At 42.4% G+C, this 15,111-nt stretch overlaps 2 long non-coding RNA genes across 2 annotated transcripts in view; one reads left to right on the forward strand and one right to left on the reverse strand.

The window, feature by feature from the left end:
- The window catches only part of LOC142827140 (uncharacterized), a 49,506-nt gene that overhangs the window by 10,143 nt on the left and 24,252 nt on the right, over positions 1–15,111 (reverse strand). The gene's annotated exons all lie outside the window — the stretch shown is intronic.
- LOC142827139 (uncharacterized) overlaps positions 11,096–15,111 on the forward strand; it is a 37,572-nt gene continuing 33,556 nt past the window's right edge. The window contains exon 1 of the long non-coding RNA XR_012901591.1: positions 11,096–11,167. This is a non-coding gene — a long non-coding RNA (uncharacterized LOC142827139). The remainder of the gene's footprint in view (positions 11,168–15,111) is intronic.

Here is a 15,111-nt window from a genome sequence, read left to right on the forward strand (position 1 = left end):
CATGGCCATGCCTCCCGAATCCCCATGCGGTACCTGGAGGAATCTCAGCAAAGGTACGACGGGGATCGTTTATCATACCCCCCCTCATAGGAGGAAACAGTGCATGTAGGTGAGGAGGGGAAGTGAGAGGAGCTTACAAAAAGATGCACTTGTTTAATTGAAGTTGAGTTATCACCTCGCTTTTCTTGCTGTATCAATTTTATGCCAGGTGCTTTATTCTGATGACGACGATGATTTTATTGTCTGTGGAGCACCATTGTCTTATGTCAGATATTCTGAAGCTGTTTGTAATGAGCCACAGGGATATAATTGTAAGTGTAGTAACATTTGTACTAACGGGGTGACTCAGACCTTTCCAACTAACCAGGAGGAGGATTTTTGCAGCAGATAAAAGAATTTGAAATGGTAACTATTTAGCATAAATTATGCCTTTTGCCTTTGCTAATCACCTCTCATTTCAAAAGATACAGGTCTTACCCAGTACACCTTAATTTGACTGTGGCACTAATGCTAGATTCACATTTACCCAGCTGATCTGATGGGGAGGGAAAAATCCCTGCAAGTGTCTAAACCATTAAATTGAAATCAAATACTTGAGGGTTACAGTGGGGGACAGCTTGTGCTCTCTCCCTCTTCAGTCTTTCCCACCTTAAAAACAAATGGGATTGGGTTTTAATGGGAGAATCTGTTTTTATTTCAAATGTTAGTGTCCGTCCTGGCACCCTAGTTTTTCTCTCTCACTCCCCCCCCCCCCCCCCCAAGTCCAGGTGAAACAATTAAATAAATCTAACAAAGGGCTTTCTGCCAGGCTGCCTTTGGAAGTTTGCTTAAGTGGCCTTAAGTAAGATAATAAGCAAGGAGTGTGAAAAGAGGAGACTTTGTCTTTTCACATTAGCAGCAGCCCTGTTCAAGTGGCAGTATCTATGAAAATGCTGTTCAGCCTTTAATGAGACTACAGTGTGTTAGTGTACCAGTCTAATTAATCCCATATTTTCACACAGCATAATTACTGAGCCGGGGCTGAATTATTTGGCTACTGGAGGTGGAGCAGTGCCTGCACTGTCCTCTGTCTCTGCTCCTCACAATTTATTATGCTATACAGCAAGACACCATTGAAACCTCCTAGTATAGGACTATCTGTCATCTCTACATTATCAGTAAAATACGCCACCTTCCATACTGTGCTACAAGGGCTTTAGCAAATTGCTATTTTTATGGGATATGATAAAGGAAATGCTACCTTATGTTCAAATTTTTAACTGTCGGGTGCGTGGAATCTACAGTCTCACTTCGTGCATGCAGTAGCATTGAGGGCTAATTTGCATAGCTAAATTCAGGAACCCTCACAATATCCCCCCCCCCCCTTTGCTCCTGCCCATACTTGTTTCTAAAAGAGCTTTTCTTTCTTTCTTTCTTTCTTTCTTTCTTTCTTTCTTTCTTTCTTTCTTTCTTTCTTTCTTTCTTTCTTTCTTTCTTTCTTTCTTTCTTTCTTTCTTTCTTTCTTTCTTTCTATATATATATATATATATATATATATATATGATTTTAAAATATTCTAGCTAGAAAAAGAGGGTCACCTTTACACACAAAGAAATCTCCATTTCTTCATGGCTTTAGGCTTTTCCTTCCACCAGCATCCTCTTTTCCCCTCTCCCCAGTTTGTGGTGTTCATCAAAACATATTTTTGCACATTATTATTCACCTCTGATATACGTGATCTTGCCATTTTGAAAGTGGTAAAGCTCCCTCCCCTCCCCGTGCCCACTTCCCAAAGGATTTCAGGGAGATTTGTGGTTTAAACATTTACTCACTTGCTAGTGTTTCAGTGACTAGTTTAATGGAAGGCCAAACACTACATTAACTATATGGAACTGTTTTTAAATGATTTTTTCAACAAAAAAAGGGTTGTACCTTGTAAATTTTAAACCCACATTTATTAGGACACTGCTATTGTGTATGGTTTCCATATATACATGGATAGATATATGGTACATTTATGCACAGGCAAAGTGAGATCTCACAATAAAGAAAACCACATGCTTAATAGCACAAGGGGGAAAATTACTGCTGTACATTTTTAACAAACTAATGCCCCAAATGTCTGAGTTCTTTGCTACAATCTCTCTAAATCAAGTGGATTCAAGGAGCAATAAAAATGAATTTCATTACATCTTTGTTGATATATCAATAGAGTATTGGAGCTGACACTTTGAAGCTCTTCCATATGTGCAGATGGGAATTTGAACAACTTGTACTGCCCCCAAAATTAGAGATGCAGCATAGGATCTTTTTTTCAGTCCTCTTGGGGCAGCAGAAAGTAGCCTAAGTTCAGAGGTTAAACAAAGTTAAATGTTAACAAACTTCAGCTTGTCACACTTCACAAGGCTGGCCAAACTCGCATGTGTCATCACTTCTGCGAAACTGTGTCTTACCAGGTGGAGCTCCGAAAGAGAGAAAAGTGTACAAAGGAAGAGAGAAGTGGATAGGTTGTGTTGTAGGCGCATGCATGCGTCTGATGGACTTTCTGAGCTTTGCATGTTGGAACTCATTTAATGAAGTTGTATTTGTTTTAGCAGAATGAGGTAGAATATCTTCCTGGAAGTTCCTTGGAGTTCATTATGATTTTAATAATGATTCCGCGAAAGAAGTTTCCACAGAATTAAAAAACAAAAATTCTGACAAAGCACTGAGGCACTATTAAAATACATAGTCTTCATTGGTCCAGGTACATACCGTATCAGCAGCATCTTCCTGTACTTAGACCAAGAGCTACCATGGTATTGCAACCCCTATAGAATAGCACATGCTGAGCTTCCAGTTGTCTGCTCCCTGCGGAGCTATAGATTGTGATCTGTATGTAGTTACATATTTGCCCATTTACTTATAAAATTACTATCAAAATAATGGCAGATGTCTAGCTACTGAAAATACATGCAGTGAGAATACAGAAATGGTGACCAAGATTTTAAAAAGTAACTCATGGTTTTTGGGTGCTCAACGTGAGTTACCTTCCCAGGGAGAAATTTTTCCAGAAAAGGAACAATCAGGTCATAGAAACATAGGACTGGAAGAGACCTCAGGAGGTCATTGAGTCCAAGCCCCTGCCCAAAGCAGGACCAACCTAACTAAATCATCCCAAATGCGCCTTTGTCAAGCCAGGACTTAAAAACCATTCTACCACCTCCCTAGGTAACCCATTCTAATGCTTCACCACCTTCCTAGTGAACTAGTTTTTCCTAATAGCCAACCTAGACCTCTACCACTGCAACTTGAAACCAATGCTTCTCATTCTGTCATCTGTCACCAATGATTACAACCTCTCTCCATCCTCTTTGGAACCTCTCTTCAGGTAGTTGAAGGCTGCTATCAAATCCCCCTCACTCTTCTCTTCTGCCCAAATCCCTCAGTCTCTCCTTGTAAGTCACATGCTCCAGCGCTCTAATAATTTTTGTTGCCCTGTGCTGGACTTTCTTCAGTATGGCCACTTCAGGGTCACTTCAAGTGTCTCAGGTTGGGTACCCAATAATTGAGACATCCCAAAGCTTTATTCATTTAGTAAAAAATTGGCCACTGCTTTCTTATATATGATTGCAAAGTGTCGTATCGGATATGCATTTGCACAGTTTGACGGTCTGATTGGAAACTAGAATAATAAACCTTCGTCTCACTTGCTGCATGTGGCTGGAATGGTCCACCTCTTCAAGGCCTTGCAGAACTTCACCCTTCCCTACATTTCTTCTCTCATCGCCTACTTCCTCCTATTGCTTGAGCTCCTCTCAGGCTGAGCTGCAAATACTCCTTTAGCCTTCTTTTCCCACTGTACTCTTTGCGTTTTTTTCCAAGGCAGTCTCATTTGCTTGCCTCTCCTCTTTCTTTGTGCACCCAGTCAACCTTTCTTCTATGAAGTTTTCCAGTGACAATCACTGATTATGTTTTTAAAAAGCACTGCTTTAATTTGGCCCTCATCTACTGTATTACAGGGGTTCCCATTAAAATGACTGCATGTCATTTAGAACTCAGGGATATTAAAGATGCTCCATTATTTCCCTGTATTCAGTAGGGCAGTATCTCAGTATGTGCTATTTCAAATACCACTGAATAGGCAAATGTTGGCTGGTAATGGCAATATCTGTACATGTTTGAATTGTATTATCTGTATGAGTTTTAGATTGAAAGCTATTTGAATGAGGGACTCCGTCTTCTCTGTTTCTACTGTTCTGAGCACCACATAACTATAAACTTCTCTCTTTTATCCCCCAAAGTATCAGATATTGCCCACTGTTAAAACCAGGCTACCAGATCTGATGGCCCAATGACCTGCTCCTTTGTGGCAAACCCTGTCTTCTTACAAAGTGTAAGTCAGATTAAGATGTTTCCTCTCCCGTTATCTTCTTTTGTTTTCCTGTCTTCTTTATCCTTTCATATACATTTTCTTCTGTTTTTACCTTCGTTTCGCTCACAAAGCCAACTGAGCAGCACTGGATAGTACCAAAAGAAATGGGCATTTACAGCAGATGCAAAATCAACTGCCATATGTTGCATAAATAGAATATGCAAAAATGTATTAGAGATACTAGAATTTATCTTCACTTGATTAGGGTGTCCTGATTAACCACTCGAAGCTGTGGTCTCTGAGTGATGGGATAGTTGTCAAGTGTCTGTGCTCAGACTTCCAACCAAGATGTTAATTGTGGTGGTTGTTTTGTGATATGGACTCTTTCGTCTAGAAATGTCCATATTTTTCTCATCGCATACAGACAACCAAGCTGTCATCAGCTGGTCATTCATATGGGTGCCACAGAAATAAAAGGTAGTTAAAATTGAGGGTTGCATAATAAAGCCCTGTTTTTAAGTAGTCATAACTTTGAAACATCCTTCTTTTGGGCTGACATTTTACAAGCATCGCCTTTTCTTTAAGGTGACTTTATGTTTCCTAGGCCATTTTTGCTTATTTAAAAATGTTTGTTTATTTTTATTACAAAGAAAAAAAATGATTGGTGACTTAATTTTGACCAGCTCCACAGATAAAATAACATAGCTTTGAAAGCTTCAGTTCATGAAGCTTTCATGAGGCACAGTGAGGAGCAGTGAGTGGAGACCACTTTAGGAACCAACACTACACAATAGAATCATTAATCTGGTAAAGTGCATGCATGGGGACTTGCAAAGTGACCTCATACCATTGGTAAAGAAACCAAATGGGAGGGTGAATCCCTCCCTTTATTTTCATCTTCAACTGGCTAGTCCACAGAAAGACTCTAAAATCATCGCCTGCAAATCTTAGACCAGGGCTACTCAACTTTGGAAGCCCCAGAGGCCACAATGATACTCACAGCACATGCTGAGGGCTGCAACGTAAGTATGGTTGCATATACATGCAAATATATATGCAAATAGCTTCTTTCACACAATGCTCCTGGCACCTCCTCCCTGGGGGCTAGAAACACTGACACCCTGAACCTGTCTGTGCCAGCCAGCCTGTGAACTTGTGTCTTTCAATGCTCACCCCGCCTGGGAGACACCTCGCTGTTGTGGAGCATGTTCCCAGTGGAAGCCATGTTCAAAGGATCCCAACCGCAGGCCGCACGTTGAGCCCCATGTAAACACAAACCACTCCACGGGCCACACACAAACGGGCCATGGGCCACATGCAGCCCATGGGCCATGTATTGAGTAGCCCTGTCTTAGAAGATGTTCAGTCAAAAGGTGTCTGTCCAGGGACTTGGAAGTTAAAGGTGAGAGGGGGCATGTAGCACCATGAATAAATAAGACAAGGAAATGGCTGGAGGTGCTTAGGAGTGAGGGTTTTCTGCAGAGGCCACTGCAGAATTAATTAAAGACTGTTTCATAATGCATATGCATGAGGCAAGAGATTTACAGTTACATGTTCAACCCTAGTGTTGACATTTCTAGTCTTCTCGGTGTTTAACTGTGCAATCTCAATGTTGTTCGAATGTGGGTTTTTTGCATTAACTGCTGTTATCAGGGAGATGAGCTCACTGACACCCCTCCTACAATAGGTTTAGAGGTGAATTGCATAAAATAAGAACCCACACCTCGCTTTAGCCTTCAACCCTTGAGTCCCGTTGGCTTACATTGATTCCCATGCAGGATCACAGCCAAAGTGAGTTCTTTTTTTGAGTTAACAGGCATCAAACTACTTCAAAATAAACACTGGGCTTTTATTATTAGGGGCATCAAATTTCTCATGACATGTTCAACCTTTAAAAAAATGAATGATTTATTTTAAAGGTTGGATGTCTCACCCTAGAATGAGAACCAGCAACTGGAAAAAAACCCAACGCTCACTGCAAAGAGAGAAATTAGTGGAGGTGGGGGGAGGAAACAGGCTCATGTTAAAGTTGTGTGAAGAAATGAATGATTACAAAGCATGGTCTTAAATAAGCATGATTGAAATTAACCCTCTGCCAGTGGGGAAACTTGGGTGGTGAGGGGGCAAGTGAAACAAGGCCTCCTAGAATATCGCTTTCCTGAGATTCTGTTTGGTGGGAGATGAGGGTTCAGTATAGAACTTGACCTAAAAGTGGGAGCCTCTAAGCAGTAGAAATTCTATTTTATATGAAACATGCTGCTCAGCAAAATAGAGCATCATCCATACTTCTAGCTGGAAGACAGTTGTGTTTTATGGCTGCAATGCCATCAAATGATCCGTAGCCTATGGCGATAGGGAGGCACAGTGGCTTGGGAAGTGAGGTGCCTGGTGGAATATGAGGCCAGCAATGTTCCTTCTAATTTTTTCCATCCGTGTGTGGATTTTTTCCAACCATGTGCAGAATAATATGTACGTGCACCAAGCCATGTGAGAATGTGCAGAACCACTATAAACAACAAAAACTAGCTGTGGATGCTCTGCTAATCAGCTGGGTGACATTTGAATCTCTCCTGTGCAGATGCACAAGCGCATAGCTTACAGGGGACACTGGAGGCCAGGTTGGAATTTGTTCCCGTCTAAGACTCTCTGCTGGTAATTCTTTATCCTCTCCACCTGAACTACTGATATCCTCTGCTGCTGTTCTTACAGCTAGGAAAGGAAGGAGCAAGCAGATTCTGATATGGAGACCAGAACTGCTCCATGCTCTGCTGCACCTTTATTGAAAATCCCATAGAAGTTTTTAGAAATTTCTCTAAATGCCAACAGATTTTAAGAGGATGAGATGGCTTCTACAGGCTTTTAGAATAATCCTATATAACTCTATGCAGGTATCACAAAGTTAAGTCCCCAACTTTGGCATGTACCCAAGGGGCCTTCACAGGCAGCCTGGGAACTGTACATATGCTAGGAGTACATCTCACTACATCAGAAAGTCGACTTGAGCTATGCCTATCGAGCTATATGAATACTGTAGCTGAAGTTGACGTACCTAAAGTCAAGTTACCACGGGGGGTCAATGGCAGAAACTCTCCCATCAACTCTCCTTATTCTTCTTGTCTGGAGTAGAGTAATAGGGTTGATGGAAGAGTGATCTGTGGTCGATTTGGTGGGTCTTAACTAGACCCCCTAAACAGACCATGAGTAGATTGATCCCATGGCATCGATCTGGACTATAGCACAGATGTAGCTCAGAAGGGTTGCCTTCCTCACAGTGGAGAAGACACTAGACAGTGGGAAAGACCTATGTGGGTCTCTCTCACAGCAGAAGAACAGCATCTCAGAGTGAGTAAGAAATATCGAACTCCTTGAAGAGAGGGAGCAGGTTCAAGAAGGCTCAGTGCAATAAGACCAGCAAGAAATTTTGTGGAGGACAGTCAACATAACTGTGTGGCCATTGGGAGAGCCCAGCAATAACAAAGTGTTGCTTGTGACTGTGAGGACCAAGGGAACTGTTTCTCTCATCGTGTTTTTTTTAAAAATAAACTAGATCCCACGAGGGCAATATTACTTGAAAGGTTACAGGATGAGTATTTGTGCATGCATTCATTGGAAAGTTACTCAGGGACAGAATCCTCAGTTACCTTCTATAGAATTTAAAAAAAAAACTCTCTTAAAAAAGAGATCATTGTCTATTAAATTTTAGAGCATATTTTCATAAGGGCTGGCTACTGGCCTTGTGGCAAGTGTGGGGAGGGCGAAGGGGGAGGCAGGGAATATAGGATTCCCTGGCCACTGGTGATAGGAGATGTCTTCATTTTCTTGGTATTGGTGCCAGGGAAAGGGTTTGGAAATGAGAAGAGATTCAGTCTTGATGAGAGATAGACAAATACACTGAAAATCTCCTCCTCTTTCATTATAATGACACCATCAGAAGGCTATATATACACTCTAGTGATATGTGCAGTTACTGTCATACTTGCAAAGGATTCATAGCCTCATGTCCTAGCCCCTACCCACATGGGCACTGATTTTTCCCAGGCATCTGGGAGCTGAAAGAAAATAACACCGGGGATGCACTGGTTTTTTCCAAGTCTCTAGGCTTTATTTGCTGCTGTTCCTGTTGGGCTGCCAGTGTTCTCCCCACTCCTCCTTGCTGCTGTTCTCAGCTCTACTGACTGTTCTCAGAGGGCAGCAAGGATGGAAAGCTAGAACAAGAAGGAAGAGGGTCCCTGCTTCATCTGACCATCAATCAGTGACACTCACGGATGGGGTGCGGAGATGGGGTGTGTGTGTATGAGAGGGACTTGGAAGGAGGAAGCAAAAGAGGAAGCCTCGTGGTGTGTGAGATGTTGCTGGAGAGATATTAGATGTGGCAAGGGAGATGCTAGGAACCTTTGGGTATGTCTACACTGCATCCCTAGTTCGAACTAGGGATGCAAATGGAGACAATCGAAGTAGTTAATGAAGTGGGGATTTAAATATCCCGCGCTCCATTAACATGTTCTCGCCGGCGCGCTAGTTCGAATCACAGCTGATTCGAACCAGGAAGTGTGCACCGGGACGCGTTAGTTCGGACTAAAGCCCTTAGTCCGAACTAATGTTACTCCTCATTGAGTTACTCCAAATGAGGAGTAACATTAGTTCGGACTAAGGGCTTTAGTCCGAACTAACGCGACCCGGTGCGCACTTCCTGGTTCGAATCAGCTGTGATTCGAACTAGCGCGCCGGCGAGATCATGTTAATGGAGCGCGGGATATTTAAATCCCCGCTTCATTAACTACTTCGATTGTCTCCATTTGCATCCCTAGTTCGAACTAGGGATGCAGTGTAGACGTACCCTTTCTGAGGGAAGTGAAGAGAGAGAAAGAGTGCTGGAAAAGGAAGCAGGCCTACTTTCCAACTTCAGCCTTACCTATAGACATATAGGTGGGCAGCAAAGCTACTGACAACCCCTTTGAAGAACATGCTGGAATGGCAGGTGTCAGGCTACCAGTCGTCTGCCACCTCTCCTGAAGACAGCTAGCAGTAGAGCATGCCAGGGTCTAGGGCACCGCTGAGCGTGGTAGGGTTCAAGAGGCCCACATAATCATTCAAACTGATCTTGAATGGTGATCCTTTGTCCTGGTTTTATCTGTATTTTTGCAATGTTGACAATGCGGGTTTGTAATGTGGTGGTATTGGAATAAAGACACATCACCATGGGTTGATCCAAAGTCAGGGTGCAGCTTATGGGGCAGAAAATGCAGAATTTTCTGGATTTTTTTTTTTTTTTTGTCTGATAAGAACATTACAAACAGCCTGGAAACTCTCAGGCTTGATGTAGCAGGTTTGGGGCCATACCTACTACTGATATATAGAGTGCAGTGGGCACATCTAGGAAGAGATTTCCCTTGAGTGCCTGCAAAATTTCCGCACAAAGCAATAACGCATCAGCCTCTGAGAGAGATCTTCAAAAATCAATTTACTCCATGTAAGGTAATTCTGGCATTATTTAAAATACATCAAACTTGTCATGGAAGTCTGTGTCATTAAAACTAACTGGCACATTTCAATTCAGGATTGACTTTCCTGCTTCCTTTCAGCTCCCACTGAGCTTGAAAAAGGAAGAGTAAAAGATATTCCTGTCTTTTACATACAGTACTTAGATTTCTTGGATTCTAATTGACTTTTGTACATCTCAAACTGGTCACCTGCCATGAATTATCTGCATTCTTGATTTCTGCTCCTCCATTATGTTGTGTTGTCTAATTACTCACTTTATTATGCATAATATATGTACAATATTTCTTTTGTTACGTAATTATATTAAAAATACAATTCCTTTTGTGGCTACAATGCTATTCTCTTTGGTGGATTATTAGAACTCACTTTGGTACCAAAAAAATTGAGTTTATATCCTTTTGTTCTGGGAAATTTTCTCAACTCTTTTCATCAGTATGGTAAAGTAAAGAGAGGGTTGTTAAGTTGGCTTTAGTGTCAATATTAATGCAATAGCACTCTAGGAGATTATCCTAACAAGTCATAGCGTATTAGGCGCTTGGTAAAAGTGTTCTAGTTTAGATGGAGCTCAGGACTTGTTCTCAATGGTATGCCTTGAATCAGGAACATTTTGTGCCTCCTGTGGAAGGAGAGTACCTGTGCCTTTTATTTTAGACATTTCTAGTCCTTAATACTTTGGCCTTATGCTCCTGGTTACCATATGTGCAAACTCCTGTCCATTTGAACGCTCATATTACTTAAGTCTTGAATAAAATGCAGTGTAGTTGCTGGTACAATGTGAAGTTTCTGTAAATTAAAGAGAGTGAAAGCCCAAATGTGCTGCATGTCCCAGGAAAGCTAGCAGTGGAGGGCACTGAGCACAAAAATAACAATAGCTGTCTCAGCGACAGTGTGTTCTCATCTATAGATCTCGGTACTTTACAAAAGAAATAAATATCCCCATGGATGGGGAGGCTGAAGCACAAAAAGGTGAAGTGACATGCTCAAGGTAACATCAGGCTACTGGCTGATCTAGGAATAGACTCCAAGTCTCCAGATTCCAAGTTCAGGGCCTTGTTATCCGGAGCGTACTGCCTATCTGCTCTAAGCATTAAGTAACCCACCAAGTTGCTGTTAAATACGTACAATTCTCTGGCACTTCCTTGCTTGCCATAACTTCTCCTTCCTGTGACTTCAGCAGTATCCAAGTAATGGAACCCTTAGTACTTATGATGTCATAGAATGAGACATTCAAAAGGATGTTTAGCAAAATAGCTTATCCCAGAAGGGAGAAGGAACAGAGGAGGGGAGGCGGTTTTATTTCTGTGCTGAGTGCTCTCCGTTTGGTTACTTCAGGTATTCTATAAACACTCCTGACTTTAACTGTATTTTTGCTTTAGCTTTGCAGTCCCCTTTAAACTTACCTGGTGCTGTTAAATGCAACCGCATTTATATCAGGGAACAATCTACTTTGCTGGAACTCACAGGGTTTGCACCTCTGGCAATGAAAGCAAGACGAATCAAGGGCTGGGACTGGCTGAAATGAATATCATACGTGTTCTCCTTTCTTTAAAAATTCATACCTCAAGGACGTAATTTAAATGTTCCTTTTCGTTTTTGGGTTCACCTTTACAAAAGACAGTATTATAACACTGCTTCTTCATTTAGATTATGGCATAATCTGAAATATCTTGTATTTCTTGACATAGACTGTGGGAAGGTCTGCCTTTACAGTCCTAAAAATCTGAATTTCTAAGGAGGTATTTTAATACATCTTGGAACCTAAAACTACATGTATTCATGTCAGAGGGAGTGAGTGAGTCATAAATAAGATATTTGTAGTAAAGCCAAGCAAATTCATTTAAATATATTTCACTGAAGAATGATCTCCAACTCCTCCTTCAATTGAATTTTTAGGTTTTCTAGTTTTTAGAATGCCCTAAACTTCTGACTGCAGTGCTGTGCTTCCCAGGGAGTCCTGTAAGAATATAAAAGGCTGTGCTGCAATTCTTCTTTGCTGCACAACATTGCAGAGGAACAGGACAAACAAAACAGGAATGAGTCAGGAAAGTACAGCACACAAAGTATTCTTGTGACCTGATATCAGATCACAGTTGTCTGGAGATGAAAATGCAAAAGAGAAGAGAGATTACACAGCACAAATTCTAAAGGGTTCTCCCAATATAGTACATATGCACGTGTGTGCACGCATGCGTGCGCGCGCACACACACACACACACACACACACACACACAATCACTTTACGAGTTCAGGAGTTTCTGCTTTTTTTCAAAGATCACATCCACTGTTTGTGCATGAGATACTATATGCACTAATGTACTGTAAGCAAACACAAATGGCATTGTTGGACAAGAACATAAGCTTTGATAGAAAATATTGTTTGCTCCTGTTCCTACTTAGTTGCATATCTCCTTTCTTTGGAGCTTTTTATATAGTTATATGTATAGATATATTTAAGAACACGTAATACTTCTCTCTTTAGTTCCACTGTTTGCAATAGAGGCTACGTGCGATTTAAATTGGGTTTGTTCTGACCCCTGCACAAAGATATGGGCATTGTTAACCTCTGAAATAAATGAGTGCAAAATGGAATTACAAATAAGAATAATAAAAGAATAAATAAGAAAAGTGAAAAATGGGGTATTAATTCAAGCTGTGTCCTACATACCAATAACAAATGACCCAGTAGTGGGGGAAGCAGATTGCTAAATTAAAATCAACGTGGGAGAGATTCATTGTCCCCCCTCCCCTTCTCCCTCCTCCCAGCTGCATGGATCTATGTTGGGGGCTTGGTTGTCTCCCTTCCCTCTCTTCAATCTACCTAGCCAGAGACTTCTCCCTGTTTGACAGCTACCGCAAGCCCAAACTGACAGCTCTTCAAAATCCGCTGAAGAAACCCAGCATTAATTAAGTCATTGCTGGACTGTAATTTCCTTGAGAAGTAAAAAATTCTCACACAAGAAAAGGTTACAGAGACCTTTTCTGTGTCAAAATTACCATGCTGCATGAATATTAATGCTCTTAATGAAGACAACCTTTGCTTCATCAAGAAGGTTCTGGAGCAGGTGCCAAGCCTGAAGTCTCACTCTGTGGATTTTCTAGTCTGGGGGAGTAGGCTCAATGCAATTTTTCCATTAAAATCAACATTTCCCATTTCCCATGATCACTTTTTTCCCCCTTTCAGATAGGAGGATGGGGACAGGGAGGGGGAATCCCTCTGCTTTGAAATCAAACATTTAAAGGTTTCATTCAAGTCATTAGTCAGTGTTGAGAAAGACAGAAAAGAATCTGGCTTATTTATACAGACTCACACATGAATCCATAGATCATAACACTATTCATGTCTGGGATTGCCCCAGGGTGCTGCTGAGCACATTTATTCTGGAAAGGGTTGTGATAAAATCAGCTATTTGGGAAGGGGCATATCCCGCCTCCCCCTCTGACACTGTGGGAATGCTACAGTGTTAGGGGAGAGTCTGGAGGTGAGGTGCGCTCCCTTGAATTCCAGGGAGTGTCAAACACAGCTGTATATGGTGGTGGAAGGGCCTTTAGGAGCAGCTGCTACAGGGATGCTGCTGGCCTCTCTCACGTCTGCCATCCTGGGGAGTTGCTTAAGGCACCACGGATGCTACTCCAGCTGTTAGGCTGTGTGGAGGCTGAGAGGGAGGGGAAAGATACAGCACTGGCTGTATTTGCCCCTAAATGAACAACACAGAGACATGCGCACATTATAGATAAGCATCCCATTTTCTCCTCCCTCCCCTTTCCCTTGAGCGTGACTCAGGCAGCTGGGCAAGGCTAAATGGGACTCCAACTAAAGTGTGTCACGGCCATGCCTTAAGCAGACGGAGGGTTCTTGGCAGAGCTTTATAAAGGGCTGGCATGCTGCTTGCAGCCTGTGCCGGCTTGGGGAGTGAAAGGCCTGGACGATCCCAAGTCTCACTGATGGCAACACAGAGTGACAGTCACAGACACATGGTGCTGATATTTGCATCCTAGCACTGTTCACTCCCGGAGCGCTTTGTACATATTACAATGCTGGGTACGTAGGTATTAGCTTGATTTGCTGGGTGAGGGAAACTGAGGCAAAGAGTTGCCAGGCCTTTCCCCTGGGCCACCCAGAAGAGTCAATATCCATGCCAGAATTAAAATTCAGAAGTTTTAAATCAAGTTTAAAAACATTTTAAAAAGTGCTCTTTAAACTGGAAGGCTCTGAGGTTAGATCCTTTGCAGCACCACTGCTTAACTCTGCTTCAGGGCCACTTTATGCCCCGCCTCCACCCACCCCAGTGTGATTGAGTAGTGTCACAGGCTGCTCTAATTTTTTACAGTTCCCCAAAAGTAGTGTTGGCCAACATTTCTGATACCAGAGATTGGCTTGCCGCCACTTTAAACTCTATCGCAGAGATTATGGAGATCCCATGTCATTCCATAGAACAGTCATTCAGAGACACTGACCCAGAGGATTGCTGGAGCACAACATTTTCTGGTTATGCCACAGCTGCAATCCTTGCATAACACTCCTCTTATGAGGGAGTCAAGGAGTGGTTCTCGGAATGGGCGAAGGGGAGCTGGCTATTCTAGTCCTGGGCCACATGAAAAGTTTCCATGCTGGGTGAATCTTCAGTTGCCATTTTATGGCAGCTTTACAGCCTATTCCTGAGACTCACTAGGGGTGTGTCTAGATTACAGGGTTTTTTCGAAAAAAGTGGCCTTTTTTCGAAAAAAACGTCCCCTGCGTCTAGACTGCTGCCGCGTTCTTTCGAAAGTAAATTGAAAGAATGTGGCAGTTTTTCCGACCGCGGAAAACCTTGTTTTATGAGGATGAACGCCTTTTTTCGAAAGTGCTCTTTCGAGAAAAGGCGCAATGTAATGCAATCTGTGCGTTTTCGAAAGAGAACATCCAGACTGCCTGGGTGTTCTCTTTCGAAAAAGTGACTTGATTTTTCGAAAGTACTGGTTGTAGTCTAGATGCTCTTTTTCAAAAGAGGCTTGCAGTCTAGACGTAGCCTACGTGTAAGGGTGCAAAGCAGGTTCTGGATTTCTTGCTTCTATGTTCCTTGATCAGGCCATGAGTTCATGTTTCATTTTTTAGAGTAGTGGTTCTCAAACTTTTTGGCCCATGGCCCACCCTGCTCAACACAGACCTTTCCACAGACAGACAGCCAACCACCCATGATGACAAAATGGGGTCAGATGGGGATGGGGGTCTTGCTGGGAGGGAGAGTGCAGGAGGAGGCTGGGGAGGATGGCCAGGAGGGAGGGTGCAGGAGTGGACT

Source organism: Pelodiscus sinensis, chromosome 2, assembly GCF_049634645.1.
Source record: "Pelodiscus sinensis isolate JC-2024 chromosome 2, ASM4963464v1, whole genome shotgun sequence".
Classification (NCBI taxonomy): Eukaryota; Metazoa; Chordata; order Testudines; family Trionychidae; genus Pelodiscus; species Pelodiscus sinensis.